The sequence below is a fragment of the Paroedura picta genome, chromosome 11 (assembly GCF_049243985.1).
Source record: "Paroedura picta isolate Pp20150507F chromosome 11, Ppicta_v3.0, whole genome shotgun sequence".
In the NCBI taxonomy this organism is placed as follows: Eukaryota; Metazoa; Chordata; class Lepidosauria; order Squamata; family Gekkonidae; genus Paroedura; species Paroedura picta.
The window spans coordinates 56,629,463-56,647,639 of record NC_135379.1 but is presented as its reverse complement, the minus strand read 5'-3'; the positions used below and the strand labels follow the sequence as shown (position 1 = coordinate 56,647,639).

General features: G+C 46.5%; 1 protein-coding gene and 1 pseudogene across 9 annotated transcripts in view; one reads left to right on the top strand and one right to left on the bottom strand.

The window, feature by feature from the left end:
- HECW1 (HECT, C2 and WW domain containing E3 ubiquitin protein ligase 1) overlaps nt 1-18,177 on the bottom strand; it is a 237,510-nt gene that overhangs the window by 189,110 nt on the left and 30,223 nt on the right. The gene's annotated exons all lie outside the window — the stretch shown is intronic.
- On the top strand, nt 13,056-13,359 carry LOC143820836 (small ribosomal subunit protein eS1 pseudogene; annotated as a pseudogene).

The window sequence follows — 18,177 nt, the reverse complement described above, 5'->3', positions numbered from 1 at the left end:
GCTACGCATCAAGGTGGCAGAACACTATGACCTCAAGAGAGCTCACAATGACTGATGGAGCTGATAAGTGTTCCTTGTCTTCAGAACTTTTTCAGCAGTGGTGCTTGTGTTGTAGAATTCTTCTTATGAATTTCCTGGAGGGGTCCAGAAAGCTGGTTCAGTGTTGGCCTTCAGGAAGGTGGCCAAGTCCATTTCATCCTGACAGCTTATTTTTAGTTTAAAAAAAAACAGGAAAGATTCTGTTATGGACACCCATCTTACCTTTTTAGTATTTTGAATTCATTGGATGAGTATTATGACTGTACAGAAGTTGTTAGCTATCCCGAGGGCTTCTTACGCCATGTAAAGGCAGACTGGGTTCTTTTCCCAGTGACCTTCTCCCTGTGTGCACAATCTGACCACTAGATGTGTCATGCTTCACAGTTACACATTCCAAGGCCCTACACACTTGGTAAATATGCACTGTTCACACAACAAACAACAACCACACATATCATCAAGAGAACAATGGGTAATGTAAACTCCCATCACACCCAATTGATAGTAGGTTTTGAAGAACATGCAACTGCAACATCTCAAAAGGACTATTTCAGTCTATCAAATGCCCAGTCCAGTTCTGCATATAACAGCTACAGGCCAAGGTTTCAGTCCAGCGGCACCATTAAGACCAACAAAGTTTTATTCAAGGTGTGAGCTTTCATGAGCACACACACCTCCTCAATAAACCAAGTTATTTTTCCTCAATAGATATTACCTGTGGCATAAGTCATCTCATCAATGCTGACAATATTTGCAGACTTAGCAGATAAATTAAAGCTTACCACTGTTTTCCAAGTTTTTTTTAAAGACAAAACATAAAATGAGACAGACTCAAATGGGTAGCCGTGTTGGTCTGAAGTAGCACAACAAAATCAGAGTCCAGTAGCATAGCGATCCCGAATCTGTGGGCCGCAGACCACATGTGGTCCATTGACTAATTGGAGGTGGGCCCCGAAGGACACCTTCTCCCCCCCCCCCCGGCCCTTTACTTCACCCCCCCCCCCGGCCCTTTACAACACACTTTGGGTGTCGTTGTCTCCCATCACTCCAAGATGGGACTATCTCATTGCAGAGAAACAAGCTCAGGGTTCCCATTGATTTGTCATTGTCATGAGTTAAAATTTCCATGAAAATATAATGTTCCTTCTGTTCATTGTTGTGGTGTGTCTGTATCTTATTTTGAAGGGATGTTTAAACATTACCATAGCGATCAGAGAGCATTAGGGCAGTGGTTGAGAGTAGAGGAGTAAACTACCCCCCCCCCACCAGGCCTCAGTAAAATTGTCAAGCATTGAGTAGTCCCCGGTGATAAAAAGGTTGGGGACCACTGCAGTAGCACCTTTAAGACCAACAAAGATTTATTTAAGACGTGAAACTGTGTAGATATAGGTAAAAGCAAATTATGGCAATGTAGTAAACTGTGTCCTAATATCCAAATTAAGCCAAATGATGCCACATGATAATTCTTAAAATGAGACAGGAGATAATGCTGAAGATATTCTGCCTACCACCAGTCCTGATAAATGCATCGGGAACTCATGTGAGCCACTGGACAAATTGCACATGAAAATCTGGAAAGTATCATTCACCGCTCTGCCTTTTAAACCATACTCAATCCGTACAGTCTCTCTGAAGACAATGAACACTCCTAAGCTCCTTCAATCATGATGAGCTCTCCGAGGATTTGTTCTCTTCATTATTCAAAAGTGCTTTCCCTCCCCCCAGGAAAACATCATGGGGAGCACTTTGAGCAGGGATTTATGGACCACAAAGTACACTCGTAATGAATAACGCCTTGCCAAATCAAATTAGCAATATATTTGGCCATATTACATGGTCTAAAGCAGCTCCCCCCAATTATGGTAGCTGAGACATCCGTACACACACACTTCACACTGAGATCCAAAAGGATTTAGTTTTAGAGTAGACCCACGAAGAAACCCCCTCTCTTTGTTTATGCATGAACTGGGTGGAAGGAAACAGCCCAAAACACTAACACTAACTACTCACCTATAGAAAAACAACACCATACATGTTTCTATAGGTGCGTAGTTTGCACTTTCATTGCTGAATTTCTTGCAGTACACCCGAATGTCATTTTTATGTATTTACTTATTGCAACATTTATATTCAGGGTCTTTAACAGAAGGAGGCAAGCCTAGACCCCTGAACCTGCAAAGATTTAATGCAAATGTTTCACGCAGAGTTACAATGGGCAGTCTCCCCTCCAGGCAGGAACACTGCCACCTCTCCATCAAAAATGAGGGAATAGTCCAGTCACGCGCAGAGAAATGGCAAACTTTATCCACCTCCAGTAATGACTAAGGACAGAACGGCAACTCATAGTGAGATGCAACCGGCAGCCTCGTCCATGGACGTACTTGGCTGATTCTATTTTCTTAGACTTTGAGCTGAGGAAGCAAGAAACAAAGTCACTGCTATTTCACCTCACTGAAACAAAAACAGATCATCTCCCAACACAAGAAAGAATCGCTGTAACTTCCCTCCCCCTTGCTACCAATAATGTAGGGCTAGTCAAACTGCGGCCCTCCAGATGTCCATGGACTACAATTCCCACGAGCCCCTGCCAGCGTTCGCTGGCAGGGGCTCGTGGGAATTGTAGTCCATGGACATCTGGAGGGCCGCAGTTTGACTACCGCTGCAATAATGCATTCAGTTGCTTTGCACGAGTCTTTTGAACATTTGCTACGGTTCACAGTGCTCTAAAATACTGTTGCCATCTTGTGCTGATGTGCCTGTTAGCGTGGCTGGTGAGGCGCGCGACTACGAACCTCTGATTGCACAAACACAAATGAATAAGATAATTAAAATCCAGCTCCAGGGAAGGCAAACAGCAGTATTTGCAATTCCAGATTCAATTCGGCTCCCAAGGCAGTCAGTGACATATTGGGAGAAATGAAAGCAAAACTATACTGAAGCCATACTGAACGCTCTTTCCCCTTAATTATTCTTTGAATGTCATTTTTCATCTTGCAAAATCCCTCATTTCCCTGAATCTTCTTTTCAATGCTTAGAAGGGAAAGTGGAGCAAAATTGGACCAGTCGTGGACTTATAACAATATCATTGTGACTCCCTAGCAAACTGCAGCAGGAGAAAATGAGTCTATCAAGTAGGTTTCTCTTTGTTTTCTCAATCCAGGGACCACTGCTGATTTCACTCCAGCAAATAAGAGCGCTTCTCATTTCGTCCCACCAGCACAGTTCTATCAAGAACATTCTTAGCAGGTTCTTTCAGCCTTTAATCAGGGCTTTGCCTTTTTGAACTGAACTGAACCTCAAAACCAAGCACTATACATTGGGTGTATTAAATCTGCTCCTCTTAGGTTCGCAACTAGTAGCAGTGTCTGACAACAGGTGGAAAGGAGAACTATTTAAGAGTCTAGTTCCATGACCCCCCAACAAGGGTCCATTCAACTAGAGCAGGGGTAGTCAAACTGTGGCCCTCCAGATGTCCATGGACTACAATTCCCAGGAGCCCTTGCCAGCGAATGCTGGCAGGGGCTCCTGGGAATTGTAGTCCATGGACATCTGGAGGGCCGCAGTTTGACTACCCCTGAACTAGAGAGAGAGAGAGAGGAGCTCACCAACAAGGAGGGAGTCCACTTTCAAATTCCATACTGGTGCAGAAGTCAGCAGCAAGCTGTTAATATGTGCCTCAGCACCAAGGACATTTACAACCCAGATTATTTCTCTCTTGGATGGATATTGTACTGATCACTCAGCATCTGGTGTGCACAGACACCTCTGAATTACAGTTGCCAGCTCTGGGTTAGGAAATACTTGGAGACTTTGGGGTTGGAGCCAGGAGTGGGTGCAGGTTTAAACCGTTCTAAGCCCACAGACCTCCAGGGCACAAGTATGCATATTTCCAAACAGACCCGTTTCGTTCGCACCTTGCAGACGACTGAGGAACCTGAAGCAGACCAGAAAGACAGGAGAGTTCCGGATCTGGCACAGGGTGGCAAGGCAGCAGACATGCAGTCTGAAGCTGTCTGCCCATGAGGCTGGGAGTTCAATTCCAGCAGCCGGCTCAAGGTTGACTCAGCCTTCCATCCTTCCGAGGTCGGTAAAATGAGTACCCAGCTTGCTGGGGGGTAAACGGTAATGACTGGGGAAGGCACTGGCAAACCACCCCGTATTAAGTCTGCCATGAAAACGCTAGAAGGCGTCACCCCAAGGGTCAGACATGACCCAGTGCTTGCACAGGGGATACCTTTACTTTGCCTTTTTATAATACAGAGAAATCATAATCCTGTAGGTCATCCTAGTAATTACCGAGCATTTTGAAGAAGGAAAGTGTATCTTGAGCAACTCTTTGAAACTCTGTCTTAACAATTGCTCTACTCTCTCATCTTTCTAAGACAGAAAATGGTTCATTCAAATGTTTTTTTCAGTTCCCACCCCAAATTTCTGATTTCCTCCCCATAAAACCCACTCAGAAAATATAGGATCCCAGGCAGGTGAGGGTTCCAGGACCTTCTGGGCCTTTGCCTCTCTAATCAAGAAGGCAGGGATGTTCCTACGAGCTTAGCTGTGATGCAAGAAGCAGGATGCCAAGACCCCACTGCTGACATTCTGCCTAAGGTGAAATCCACAGAATGAGGAGGCTCCTTGTCAAATAGAACACATCAAGAATTTCAGAGGGCAGCCAAAAGAATTTTGCTCACTCAACAAAATTTCACCAAAAAAATGTCCCTAAGGAAGCACGCAGCAAAGGCTGGTCAAAAAAAATCAAAGAAAATGTCACTAGAAAGAAAAGATCACACCAGAGGTGGTCACTCTGGGGGCATGTCTGAAACATGCACAGCATGTCCAGTTCCTGCTTCCTATGTGTGTGCCACGGCCATGCATCTTTTCCAGAGCAGCTATCCAGAGTAGTTCCCTGATTCACAGAAATTACATCAGGACTAGCTAAAGTTTGCCAACTCCAAGTGGGGGGCTGGAAATCTCTTGGGTTCCCTTGGGATCTTGTGACGATAGGGATCCTGTGGAAGAAATGGCTACTTCAGATGTTAGACTCTGCACAGCATCATAGCCAACAGAGGGCACTCCTCAGGCACTGAGTCCTCGTGGCTGTTTTCTTCTCACGTTGGTGCAGGATATCTTATATCCCTTTCCAACCCTTCTACGCATTTGCTAGCATATCTGTTAAGGAGTAAGAGCCTCTTGTGGCGCAGAGTGGTAAGGCAGCAGAAATGTTGTCTGAAAGCTCTGCCCATGAGGCTGGGAGTTCAATCCCAGCAGCCGGCTCAAGGTTGACTCAGCCTTCCATCCTTCCGAGGTCGGTAAAATGAGTACCCAGCTTGCTGGGGGGTAAACGGTAATGACTGGGGAAGGCACTGGCAAACCACCCCGTATTGAGTCTGCCATGAAAACGCTAGAGGGCGTCACCCCAAGGGTCAGACATGACTCGGTGCTTGCACAGGGGATACCTTTACCTTTACCTTTTACTGTTAAGGAGTAGCCAAGAGAGAGCATACTCAGTTGTAACCACCTTCTTACACCAGCTACTCAGGACTACTGGGGAGACAGGATATGGAAGTTGGTGACCTTGATCTTGACCAGGTACAGGGTGAGCCCACCAGAATGTTAAAAAATGCTTCACAAGGTACAATGGGTCATTGCAAGTTCCTTATCCCAGCTACTACCTTTGCCATTTCATCCTGTCTTTCCTACAAGAGGTAAACTTGGCTCCCACCATCCTGTGATGTAGGTCAGGCTTGATGTGTGTTAGACTCCTGCCTTACAATGACCCTCTGAATTAATGACTTCCAAAAGGTCCTGCCCTTAACAGACTTGCTCGAGTCCTGTAGACTGAGGGCCATGGCTTAAGTTAGAACCCATCAGGCGTTGGGTGTTTTTATTTTCCTGTCGCTTTCAATGCTTCATGGCATTATTATCTTATTTGATGAGTCCTGTCTTGTCATCACGTGGCCCAAGTGAGACAGCCCCAGTTTAATCCTTTCAGTTTCTAGGGACAGCTCAGGCTCCATCTGATCTAGAACCCACTTGTTTGTCTTTTCAGCAGTCCACGGTCTCCCCCCCAAGAATACATTTCAAATGAATCAAGTTCTTCCTATAAGCGGCCTTCATTGTCCAGCTTTCACACCCATGCATAACCATGGGAGAATAATATGGCATGACTTAAATTGATCTTGGTCACCAGAGAAACATCCTTAAGATCCTTTTTATAGCTCCTTCAAGGCTGCCCTGCACAACTGCTCCATGAGCACCCACGAAATTCAGAGCAGGTTCAACCTGTGTCTTTAAGGACTGCATCATTTAGAGCACCCCAGGATTGTCTTTTTGCCAATGGGCTGCATGCCAAACAGCAGCATCACCTTTACCCAATTCTCCCAACAACTCAGGTTGTATCTTGTGGATCCATTCTGCCGGCAGGGGTGCTTTTCTTGCAGCATCCTACAATAAAGGGAGGCACTGAGCCAGGCAGACCAACAGAGCTGTGCGTTCTTATACTCCCAACTCCTTCCACCCGAGGAAAGTGCTTCCAATAATGGCATGGATGTATCCCCTAATTGAGAACCACCTGCAGTTTGGCTTATGGCTGAAGCCAAGTATTTGTTGCAGCCACTGTGGAAATCAGATTCACACAGCTAGGCAGCAGGGGGTCAGCATCTCAGCACACAGGCCCCTGATCCAGAAGCAGGTAGAAAGTCCATCCCACTCAGTGAAAGGGGACGTGGAGCTGCAAGGGACAGAGCCCTTTCTGCTTAAAGCTTATCTGAATAATGGTAAGCAAGAGTGTTTCTTTTTTCACACAGCCACTAAAATGGAAATGCGAAGCAGCGGTGTCACGGATTCCTAAGGGCAGCAGACAATTAAAGCAGCCGGTCCATGGCCGCCTGCCAACTGCAAGCCTTCCACTGCGCCACCGTCTCCTGCTTCTTCTTTTTGAAACTGCCAGTCAACTAACTTAGAGGCACCGGCAGCGCTGTTTATTCTGGAATTTATTTGCTTATGCGTACTATAGCTGATCACGTGGCCTTACCATGGCCTGCAGGATATTTATTTAATCGACAGTCAACATTGAGCCATAAAAAAGGATGCCACATGAGGTCTAACCTGTCATCATTGTTCCAAGTCTGCACATTAAAGCTGGGGTGCTATCTGCACCCATGTCTACCCATCAGAATGGTACACAGTCAAAGCATTCATGGAGCAAACAACATTAAGCAAGAATACAGCTTGATGTCCCATGCATTTTACTTTACACCTGATGCTCGAGTGGACGGTGGGCATGACCAGCCTTATCACTGCCTGATTTATTGAAGGCATTTACACCTGGATTTTCTCCCAAATGGAGATTGAAAACAAGGTTGTTCTCCCCTCCTCCGTTTTACCCTCACAACCACCCTGTGAAGGAGACTAGGCCAAGAGATGGCCACCAGCCCAGGGTCATCCAGTGATCTTCCATGGCAGACATTTGAACCTAGCTCTCCCAGACAGTATTCTGGCACTCTAACCACTATACCACACAGGCTTTAGTTCTGGGAAAGCTATCCTGAAGTATTGAGGTATTGAGCAACTAGATAGGCTGAGCCCACCCTTTAAAGTAGCTATGCAATCTGGACTAACACAAGGCCAATCTGAATTCCACCCTGGTTGACACTAACCAGTATTCCCCCTAATTACCAGGATGTGAAACCAGGATTTGAAGATGGTTAGATAACTCTAGTTAAAATTTACCATGGTTAACGTTACTGATGATCTAATGCTTAACAACCAATATTAGTGGGCATATTGTTCCAGATAGGGATCAGGCAGGGTTGAGGGGTTTAGCGGGGTCATTCCCTTCATCTTGCCCTGGTTGTTAGCCTCCAGGCGGGTGGAGTGGGATGGAGTGGGGGAGACAGCCACTGTTGCAAATAGACAGCTGGGCATGATCCAGAACAGGCAGTTCTACCAAGCTGAGACTGTCTCCATTATTACTGCTTCCATTTTTTTTATTTGGAAGGGCAAAGGTTGCATTCCTGGTTTTGTTCTGGAACAGTAAATGGCTCCTTATAGAGAAAGAAATTAACATTTGAAATGCCACATCAACATTAGGGATGATTCACCTTGGTGTATTACAGTTGTTCAAAACACTGAGAGTGGCTATCTGTGGAGCCCATATTAAGATAACGAGAAAGGTCTAAGAAGCATCTGTGTCTATTACTGAATATTTTTGGAACTGGCAATGCTGAATTATAAATGACAGCAGCACGGCAGAGCTCAATAATGAAAGCATCTTCTCACAGGAATCCTGAAGGTTCTTTGCCAAGGACTGAATAATTCCTTAGCTTTAATGCATCTTTGCGAACTGACTACTCCACACTCTGTAGATTAGTCTGGGAGTTCACTTGTAGAGCAGGAAAAGAGAGCTCCCCCCCCCCACCTATGTAATCTTGCTGTTAAAAATGAGCAGGTTTCCATTCACAGCAAAGAAACCTGGGGGTGGCAGGGGCACAAAACGAGAAGGAATGCGAAGGACCAGATCAGTCTTCAAAGGGTTGGAGGAAGCTGCCCAATTCTTGACTACCTGGACCTCTGGCATAAAGGGTCCACAATATCACAGGTAATCCTGACCTATCCTCAAAATAGCTGAAGGTGGTCCACATAGCTCAAGCCTCCTCTCAACAGCCCTGTGAGGTTGACCAGCTGAGACACTGTGACTGGATCAAAATCACCAAATGGACAGGTGAGGAGTTCATTTCATTAAATACCTAAAAGCTATGAAAACATAAGCAAATAGTACTGGTAGTCAATTTAGAAAATAACAAATGTACGAAAATACATATTCTGAAGAAATGAGCAGGGTGACTCACAAAAGCTCCCCCCCTGCCACAAACATTAGTCTTTAAGCTGCTGCTGGACTCTGACTCTTTTCTATAGCTATAAGCAGACTAACGTGGCTACCAATCTTGATCTGTCATGAAAACAGATATATTTATTACACAATAAATTAAAAACAACTATTGGCCCTTACAATAGCTTCAGTTGAACACAGACCAACAAAGTCTTATTCAAGGTAGTAGCAAGAAAGCCCATTGCAACCAGGAATGCAATGGGCAGTAGGACCCAGGGGACACCGGCAGGCTCAGCTCTCTCTCTCTCTCTCTCTCTCTCTCTGTGTGTGTGTGTGTGTGTTCTGTGTGTCTGTGTGTGTCTCTCTCTCCCTTGCAGCAGGAGCCATAGCAGGTAATCAGGGCTGTTCATAGCAGGGAATGAGGGCTTGTTTGGGCAGCTCTCTCGGTCTCTCTCTCTCCCTTGCAGCAGGAGCCATAGCAGGTAATCAGGGCTGGTTTGTAGTTTGGCAGGGCTCTCTGTGTGTCTCTCTCAGGCGCTGGCCCCTGCAGAGTCTGAGAGCAAAGTGGCTAGCGTCCAGGAATGGAGGGTGGGAGCTTTAGGTGCAGGGCCAATCAGGGTGTAGCCAGCTTTGCTCTCAGATGCTGCAGGGGCCAGCGCTTGAGAGAGACACACAGAGAGCCCTACCAAACTGCAAACCAGCCCTGATTGGCCAACTGATTGGCCCTATCCCAACTCGGACACCCTGGGCCGTTCCACCCCCCAGGCTGTTTCACAAATATTAAGAGGAGGAACAATGGATAAGGATAAGCTTTTGTGTGCACGTACATTTCCCAGGATACAATGAGAATGTAGGTGGAAGGTAAGCAGTATATTGGCATGAAGCGTAATGAAGACATTTAACAGATTCAGGGATCAAACAGGAAACTTAGCATATAAGGTTACCATTTGTTTGGGCTTAATTCCAGGCGGGAAATATAGTGAGGGAATTATATCTGCCAAAATGGGATTAAACGCAAACCAATAGACTCAAACTTTGTTCTGCTGCTTCAGACCAAAGCAGCTACGGATAATCTGTAATGACATACGAAAGAGACAAATACTTACCCTCACCAGTTGCATTTTGGCCCAACTAGCCTTTCTTAGTGTCAGAATAATAATATTGCAACATGCCTCCTGGCTTTACAAAACTTTTCTGACCAAGTGAGAAAGGTTGCCCGTGGAGGGAATCATCGCCATAGAATTAAGCGAACTTGAACATGTCTATTGAACATGTCTTCAAAATGAGGTTTAGGGCCAATATTCTTTCCTTTGGTCAAAGACTAATTACAATGTTAGGAGCCTTGTTGCTATGCTATAGCTGCCACATTACAGATTATCAATCATTGAGGCTATTGTAAAGGCCATTGTAATGTGACACGTGTGCTTCATAAAGGGAGTGGCCACAATGAAGTCATTCTCATAATTAATCTTTGACCGAAGGAAAGAATATTGGCCCTAAACCTCATTTTGAAGACATGTTCACTGGCAGTCTTCAAGCAAAGGTTGGATACACACTTTTCTTGGATGCTTTGGGCTGATCCTGCGTTGAGCAGGGGGTTGGACTAGATGGCCTGTATGGCCCCTTCCAACTCTATGATTCTGTGATTCTATGATTCTAATGTTCATTTTTGATGTATTATAAAATAAATACACACATTTACAAATATGTCTTAGTTTTTAATTGATTGACAGTATTATTTGGCCCGAATCTTTATGTTTGCTTAACCTTTAGGTTTTTGTTTATCCACACAAGCATTTTTTTTCCAGAGGAGTTCATTTAAATCTGAGCTGGCCCAGTCAGGACACGGACTGCCCATTTCTTTCCGTGTTTAATGCTGACATAGGGAGAAGAAAGGGGTTTCTGCCTTCATCCTCCACTGAGTTTTAACCCGTCCCCCCCGGCCTATTGTACTACTAACATTTTTAAAAAGAAAATGCCTGTTTTTACGGAGCCCATAATGTCCTCCTTGAAAACACTAATAGTGAAGCAAGGGAGCCCATTTGGATCAGTGAAAAATAAGTAGAGGCCAAAGAATTCCATCTCTTCCTTCTTCCTCACAAAACCTTGAAGCAAATTTGAAACTGTGCATATGGACAATTTCCATTTTTTGGGACTGAATGACAAGCACAAGCTTTGCCTCGTGTATCTGGGCCCCAATCTGATATTCTGTTAAGAAGGATAAATTTGCTTTTAAAATAGCACAGGGCTTATCTGCTGGAAGGGGGGGTGTGTATGGGGGGGGGGATATGATCCTTCAAATTATATTCCAGGAAGAGGGCAGGCATTTTAGGGTGATGGATGAGCTGGGAAGCAACAGAATCCTCAGACCAAATTTCACCTTTGGGGCTAAGCCATCCGTTGCCCTGATAGATTATTACTGGCTTCTTACCACTAACCCACAAGAGAACCAGCCTGCAGCATAGTGGTTAAGAGCTGCAGCCTCTAACCCGGACAACTGGGTTTGATTCCCCCCTCCTCAACAGGAAACCAGCTGGATGACCTTGGGCCAGTCACAGTTCTCTCAGAGCTGTCTCAGCTTCATCCACCTCACAGGGTATCTGTTTTGGGAAAAGGCAATTGTAAGCTGCTTTGAGACTCTTAAAGTAGGGTAACAAAAAACCTCCCATGTAATCTGTTTTTTGGGGGATGGCACCCAAACCCCAATCAATCTATGCTTTTGAAATCAGAGTTGTCTTTAAGGGAAAACTGAACCAAGCTTCAATTGGCCTAGGAAAGGAAGTTCCAAACGAGATGGACATTCTATAAATTGGACAGCCAACAGAAGCAGGAGAAACTGGTGTCCAGATCCTGCAATTCCATGACAGGTGACTGATGGGAAAATGTCACATCTCTGGTCTCCAACAACCCAGTTGTCACAAACTGTAGGCTGGTCCAGCTGACCAGAAGAGACCCCCTCATAGAGACCTGCTCCATACACATGCAGTGCAAAGAAGCCGGTCTTTATTGAAGGGTTCCATAAGGCAGAGCAGGACAAAGCATGGCAAGAACAGGGACATTGACGGGAATAAACACGGATGGCCCCCTCAGGTCTATATATAGGGAAGTATGGTTTAAGCGGGAGAAACAGTTCTCATAGAGGAGACTTTTGATCTAAAAGGTGATGATCTAGGACAGGGGTAGTCAACCTGTGGTCCTCCAGATGTCCATGGACTACAATTCCCATGAGCCCCTGCCAGCATTCGCTGGCAGGGGCTCATGGGAATTGTAGTCCATGGACATCTGAAGGACCACAGGTTGACTACCCCTGATCTAGGAGACATCCAGTCTGTTTCCCCTGCCATCCATGGTAATAAATTTCCAACCCCCACTATGCAAACCAAGGATGCGGATAAATACAAGAGAACTCTCCACAGTGGGAGAGAGAGTCTCTATAAGTCATAAACCTTGGGATGGGGCAGGAGAGGGACAGCACAGAAAAAATGAAAGGGGTGTGGGGGTAGGGAGGGGTGAAGGGCTCTCAAGCCTTTTGAACCTCTAAGTCAACCCTTCCAAGGAAATCGGGAGTGCGATCATGATACAGTCTCGGACCCAGTTCTTAAGAAGAGGGATGTTTAAGCTTCCTGAGCAAACAGCTTTCTGTTCTTTTACTGGTTTTCTGCCTTCATTCTACCTTCTAATAGATTGTTCCCAAATATCTGAGCTTTCCTAAATGTATATGTAGATAATAAAACTGGGTAGATAACGCTGTTTGAAACCTGGAATGTCTTGGTTTATTGGACTGGGCCCTTGGAAAAACCTCACTCGCCCATCTAGGCTGCTTGGACATAATTTACCAGAAATAGCTAGTGCTGAAAGGACAGTTCCCAGTGGCAGGGGTGAGGGGACTCCAGAATCCTTTTCATTCTTAGGCACATGAACATCTCTGGTTGGTCAGAGGTGGTCATAAGGCAACAGCAGGACAGATCAGAATAAGTACAGACCCTGATGGTGGCAGCTACCAAGACTAGTATCCCTAGAAAAAGGGGGAGTATGGCTTTTTTGTTTTGTTTTAAAATGTGGACCTCTTGGCAGACTGGAGCTGGCCAGTGAAGGGAGTGAGCTGGCCATCTAGGAAAGGAGGATCAGTGGTCCTAACAGCTTGAAGGCCCTGCCTCTCAAATGCAGCTCACAAACTCCATGTGACACTATGTCAGTCGGCAAGAACAAGCACCTCCCAAAAGGTGGCAATAAAGGCTTAAAAGAATGTGGTTTCTCCCTTTTCAAAGGAGGACTGGCACACTGTCAGGGCTTCAGCAATGTTCAAGATTCAAAACATTGGCAAGGCACTGGTCACCAGGACCCAGGGAACAAGAATCACCTCCAATGGACTGAAGGGCTGCATGCTTGAAGTGAGTCTCGCTGACCTTCAGAATGATGCGGTGGCCGTCTGCAAATCCCAACTGATCCCAGTGGATGGGCAAGGAAAAACTGCCTGGCAAATTTCCATTTGAACCAACAGAGCAGGTATTCCCAACCAAGGACCCCTGGAGGTCTGCAGGAGCTCCAAAGTGGCATGGTATAGGGGGGGTGTCTGAGCTGTCTTCTCAGCTCATACTCTTCTTTCTGGCTTATGTGAAGCAGAGCTGCTATAATAGTAGTAAAGGGGGAGAGAGAGCAAAAGGAGAGACAAAGATGTGGGTAGTGATGTCATTTCTGGGGGTGTGGCAGGGGCGTGGCCAGCTGACACCACTTCCAGGGATACTCAAAGTCTGAAAAATAATTTCAGGACCCCGCCCCCCATGGTCAAAAGGTTGAGAGGCTGCAAAAGAGCCACAGTATTAGTGGATACAATGAATAACACGCACACTTTTCCCAACATAATGCTACTATGTATCTGCCTTAATATCATCTTTAACCGCTCCTAGCGGAGCGGATAAAATAATTCGTTAAGGGCCCCGAGGGTGGGCGCTGTCTGTGATGAGGAAGGGTGCCGATAGGCCCCTTCCCCCGGACTGACAATCGGAGGGCCCAATCGGCAGGTGTGAAGCAAATTGCACCATTGTCAGTCTGGTGCAATTGGTCCCTTGCTGCCTGACTGACTGGCGCAAAGTGCCTCCCGATCCACCACCCTTCCTGCTTGCCCGCGGCCACTCGGCCGCCGCCATTACCTGCCTCGGATCCAGCAGGGAAGGTCGCCGCCTCGCGGCGCCACCTCACCTCCTTGCCGTGCCGCTGCAGCCTCGCCTACAGCTACAACACAGGCCCAAGTAGGCTGCGCCATGGGGGGGGGCAGACAAGCTGCGCTGTGCCGCCCCATGCCCGCACCGGCCCTGCCGACTCCTGAGCCCCACTAGCACCCGCTACATTCAGAGTGCAGCGGGCTTACTTACTAGTAAACATATATTTCTAAACAGTGATATCTGGTTTGCCAAGCAACAGTATAGATTTCCACATTGAATATTGATGTGCAGGTACAAAATCGAGTAAGCCACCAGTTGATGCTGTGTTTCGAAACAATTCTTTATCAGCGACAGTCAAGTTTCCAATTGCAAAACACAAAATTCTTCACATTACAAAAACAAAAACAGAAAAACCCTCAAATGGCTTCACAATTTATCTGTGCAACCAAACTCTATAATGCAACATACATGCTAGCAATCCTGATCTTTTGCCCAGCGGCCCAGCTTCTCTGAGATTCTTCCTGCTCCTGGAGGAGGGGGTATCTGCTGAGCATTCAAAGTCCTTCTGTCCTCCTTTCACCTCTTCAGTTGCTTTTGCATTATTGTACTTTCTCTTGTATGAGCCTCTTGTGGCGCAGAGTGGTAAGGCAGCAGACATGCAGCCTGAAAGCTCTGCCCATGAAGTTGGGAGTTGGATCCCAGCAGCCGGCTCAAGGTTGACTCAGCCTTCCATCCTTCCGAGGTCGGTAAAATGAGTACCCAGCTTGCTGGGGGGTAAACGGTAATGACTGGGGAAGGCACTGGCAAACCACCCCGTATTGAGTCTGCCATGAAAACGCTAGAGGGCGTCACCCCAAGAGTCAGACATGACTCAGTGCTTGCACAGGGGATACCTTTACCTTTACTTTCTCTTGTGAGTTGCTTTGGATCCCCATTTGGGTTGGGGTGGAGGAAGTCAAGATATACATGAATAAAAGGAATGAAATGTTTAAGTTGAAATGTAGGAAATTGCTGCAGAAAACATACCAGCATATAGGTGGGGCGTGGAGTTCTCCTGGAATTCCAGTTGATCCCCAGGCTACAGAGATCTGTTTCCAAGAGGGGAAATTATAGCATTTGGAGGGCCAGATACATGGCCTCAAATCCCTGATGAGAGATCTTTCCTTCCCCCAAACTCTGCCCCCCCAGGGGAAAAAAATCTCCAGGAATCGAAGACAGAGTTGGCAACCCTGGCACTGAAGCACACAGAAAATGCAGGGAGTGCAGCAGCAATTAGAAACGAACTAACGAATTGCTGAAAGTCTTGATGAGCCATTTCACTTCACTCTGTCCTTGAAGATTCTGCTGTCTCACAACACATGGAAACACTGAATCACAGCTTTCATTCCAACAGCTCTATTGACATCTTCTTGGTCTGTAACACTCCACCCACACGCGCAACTTCAGCACAAAGAAAAGCAAAGAAAGGAGACAATACGTAAAATGAGTTACGTTATTTTTCCAGAGTACAATTAATCTCAAAGGGCATAAATATTCATGTAATACAGTCCATATAAAACCTTTCTGGGATGCTAGTTTCCAGAAGGGATTATTTTGAATTTCGTGCGCCAGGCATTTTAACTTAAAAAAAAAAAAAAAACTCCAATTTTGATTTCACATCGCCCTTGTAAATAACGGAAACAGTGATTATGTTCTACTTACTTTCCATTGTGCCAAATCAAAGCTTTCTGAAAATGGACATATTTTTCAACATCATTTGTGCATCAATAAATAAGTCAAGTGTGTGTGCGCCGATACAGTACATATAAAAGTCATGTAACTATAATGTACATATAAATGTCATATAATGTGCACAGTCTACACAACTGAGCCAAACCAAAACCAAGAATGCCAAGCAGAGACTCAAAACCAAGCCTGGGAGGCGCACCTGGCCTCGACCAGGGCCACAGCCTTTTTGGTCCTGGCCCCTACCTGGTGGAATGAGCTCCTAGTTGAGCTGCAGACCCTGACGAGACTCTCTGAGTTCTGCAGGGCCTGCAAAACGGAACTCTTCCACCAGGCGTTTGGTTGAGGCCAGGTGGAGAGGCCCCCTGGGGGATGAGATCTGGTTGTCCCCGCCGGAGTTTGGATGCCCACCCCTGGTTGCTACCCTGGGTCTTGACCATCAACCACTGGCTAACATCTGGATCAACTGCTGGAGGGCTGAAGCATAGGAAGCATGGGAGAAGTTTTATCTTGTACTGTTTTCCGCCATTTTTATGCTGGAGTTTTTCATGGATGTTAATATTGGGGTGTTTGTATGGGAGATCTGTTTCATGTTTTATATCAGCGGTAGTCAAACTGCGGCCCTCCAGATGTCCATGGACTACAATTCCCAGGAGCCCCCTGCCAGCATTCGCTGGCAGGGGGCTCCTGGGAATTGTAGTCCATGGACATCTGGAGGGCCGCAGTTTGACTACCCCTGTTTTATATAATTGTGAACCACCGCGAGCCAGGTTGCTGGGAGCGGCAGTGAATGAATGAATGAATGAATGAATGAATGAATGAATGAATGGAATGAATGAATGAATGAATGAACGAACGAACTGAACCCGGTTCGCTAGATTAGAAGTCCGCACTCGTAACCACTAGACCAAATTGGCTCTCAAGAGCAATGTAGGGAATATCTGTTTGACCATAGTTGCAAGCCAAAACCAAGCACAAAGTGCCTTCGCCATGAACATATAAAATGCTATCTTATACTGAAATTAGAGCATCTGTGTACCTAGTTTGCACTGTGCACCGTAACTGGCAACAGTTTTCCTGAGTGTCATGTAGAATCCTTCCCAGATTTATTAACTATTTCCTTGTTAACTGGTGGTGGTGGTGATGGGCAGGCTTGAATTCTGGCCAGCCTCTGAAAGCTGTTCTGCTAGAAAGCCATGATTGTTGGGGGGGGGGGGAGACATAGCAGCAATCCCAATCCAATTGTACTCGGGTACCATCCCCTTTTTATGCAGGACACATCCGGTCGGACAGCTGCTGCTCCTGTCTCAGGAGCTCCTTTGAGGCTGAACATCTGAAGGAAGGAAGCATACCCAGCCAACGTCACCTGGTGTGCAACTCAGCCCCAGTTAGCTAGAGGGACTGACCCCCCCCTCCCCAAACCACCTCAGGACAAGTACAGAGAAGCAGCATAAGAACATCTGCACAGGATGGTGGGTAGATGGGGGAGTGAACTGGACAGGAGAGGAGTCTCAACTTCAAATCCTCCCTCAGCTACTAAGCAAACTGTGCAGCCGTGGATAAGCTGCTCTGTTCAGGGGAACCCTGAAGAAAGGATAAAATGGGTTAGCATCCCCCCTCCTCCGCATATCTACCCATGATGCTTTTCAGTTTCATGTGCTGCTGGCAGTCTCTCTCCTACGCTCTTTTTCACGCTTTCCGCCATATGGCTGCGTGTGCCGGCAAGAGCCAAACCCACGCTCTCCTTCGAGCCACCCCTCCTCCTGCCGCCTAATCCAGTTCTTTCACAAAGACTTTCCCCAGATTGCCGCTCAGTTATTTCTCTTTGACTGCGCCGCCTGCCCCCTGCTAGCCCTTCCCTCCGTATCCCATTATCAGTTTAGATTCAATGGCCTTTCGGCTGCAACACCACATCACTTCTGTGTTCCCTCGGGGAAAATAAATGGTCAGGGCAGGCAGGGGGGCAGGCATGCCTCAGTTCCATCGGCATACGAGAAAAATGCCCCATGTAGAAGAGAACTGGGCTTCCTGAAAACCGCAGCTTCCTTCCCTTTTTTAAAAGTTTCTAGTCCAGGAGTAAGCAAGCCAAGAGCCATACCCTGTCAAATTCCAGAGCAAGAGATCAATGGAAAAGCCTGCTTGAGAAAGCCTACAAGTTTGGTGTTGTGGTTATAGCAGGGGTAGTCAAACTGTGGCCCTACAGATGTCCATAGACTACAATTCCCATGAGCCCCTGCCAGCATTCGCTGGCAGGGGCTCATGGGAATTGTAGTCCATGGACATCTGGAGGGTCACAGTTTGACTACCCCTGAGTTATAAAGTGCCAGACTGATCTGGAGATCTGGGTTTGATTCCCCTCTCCTCCCCAGGCAGCCATCTTGGTGACCTTGGGCTACTCACTGTTTTCACAGAGCAGTTCTCTTA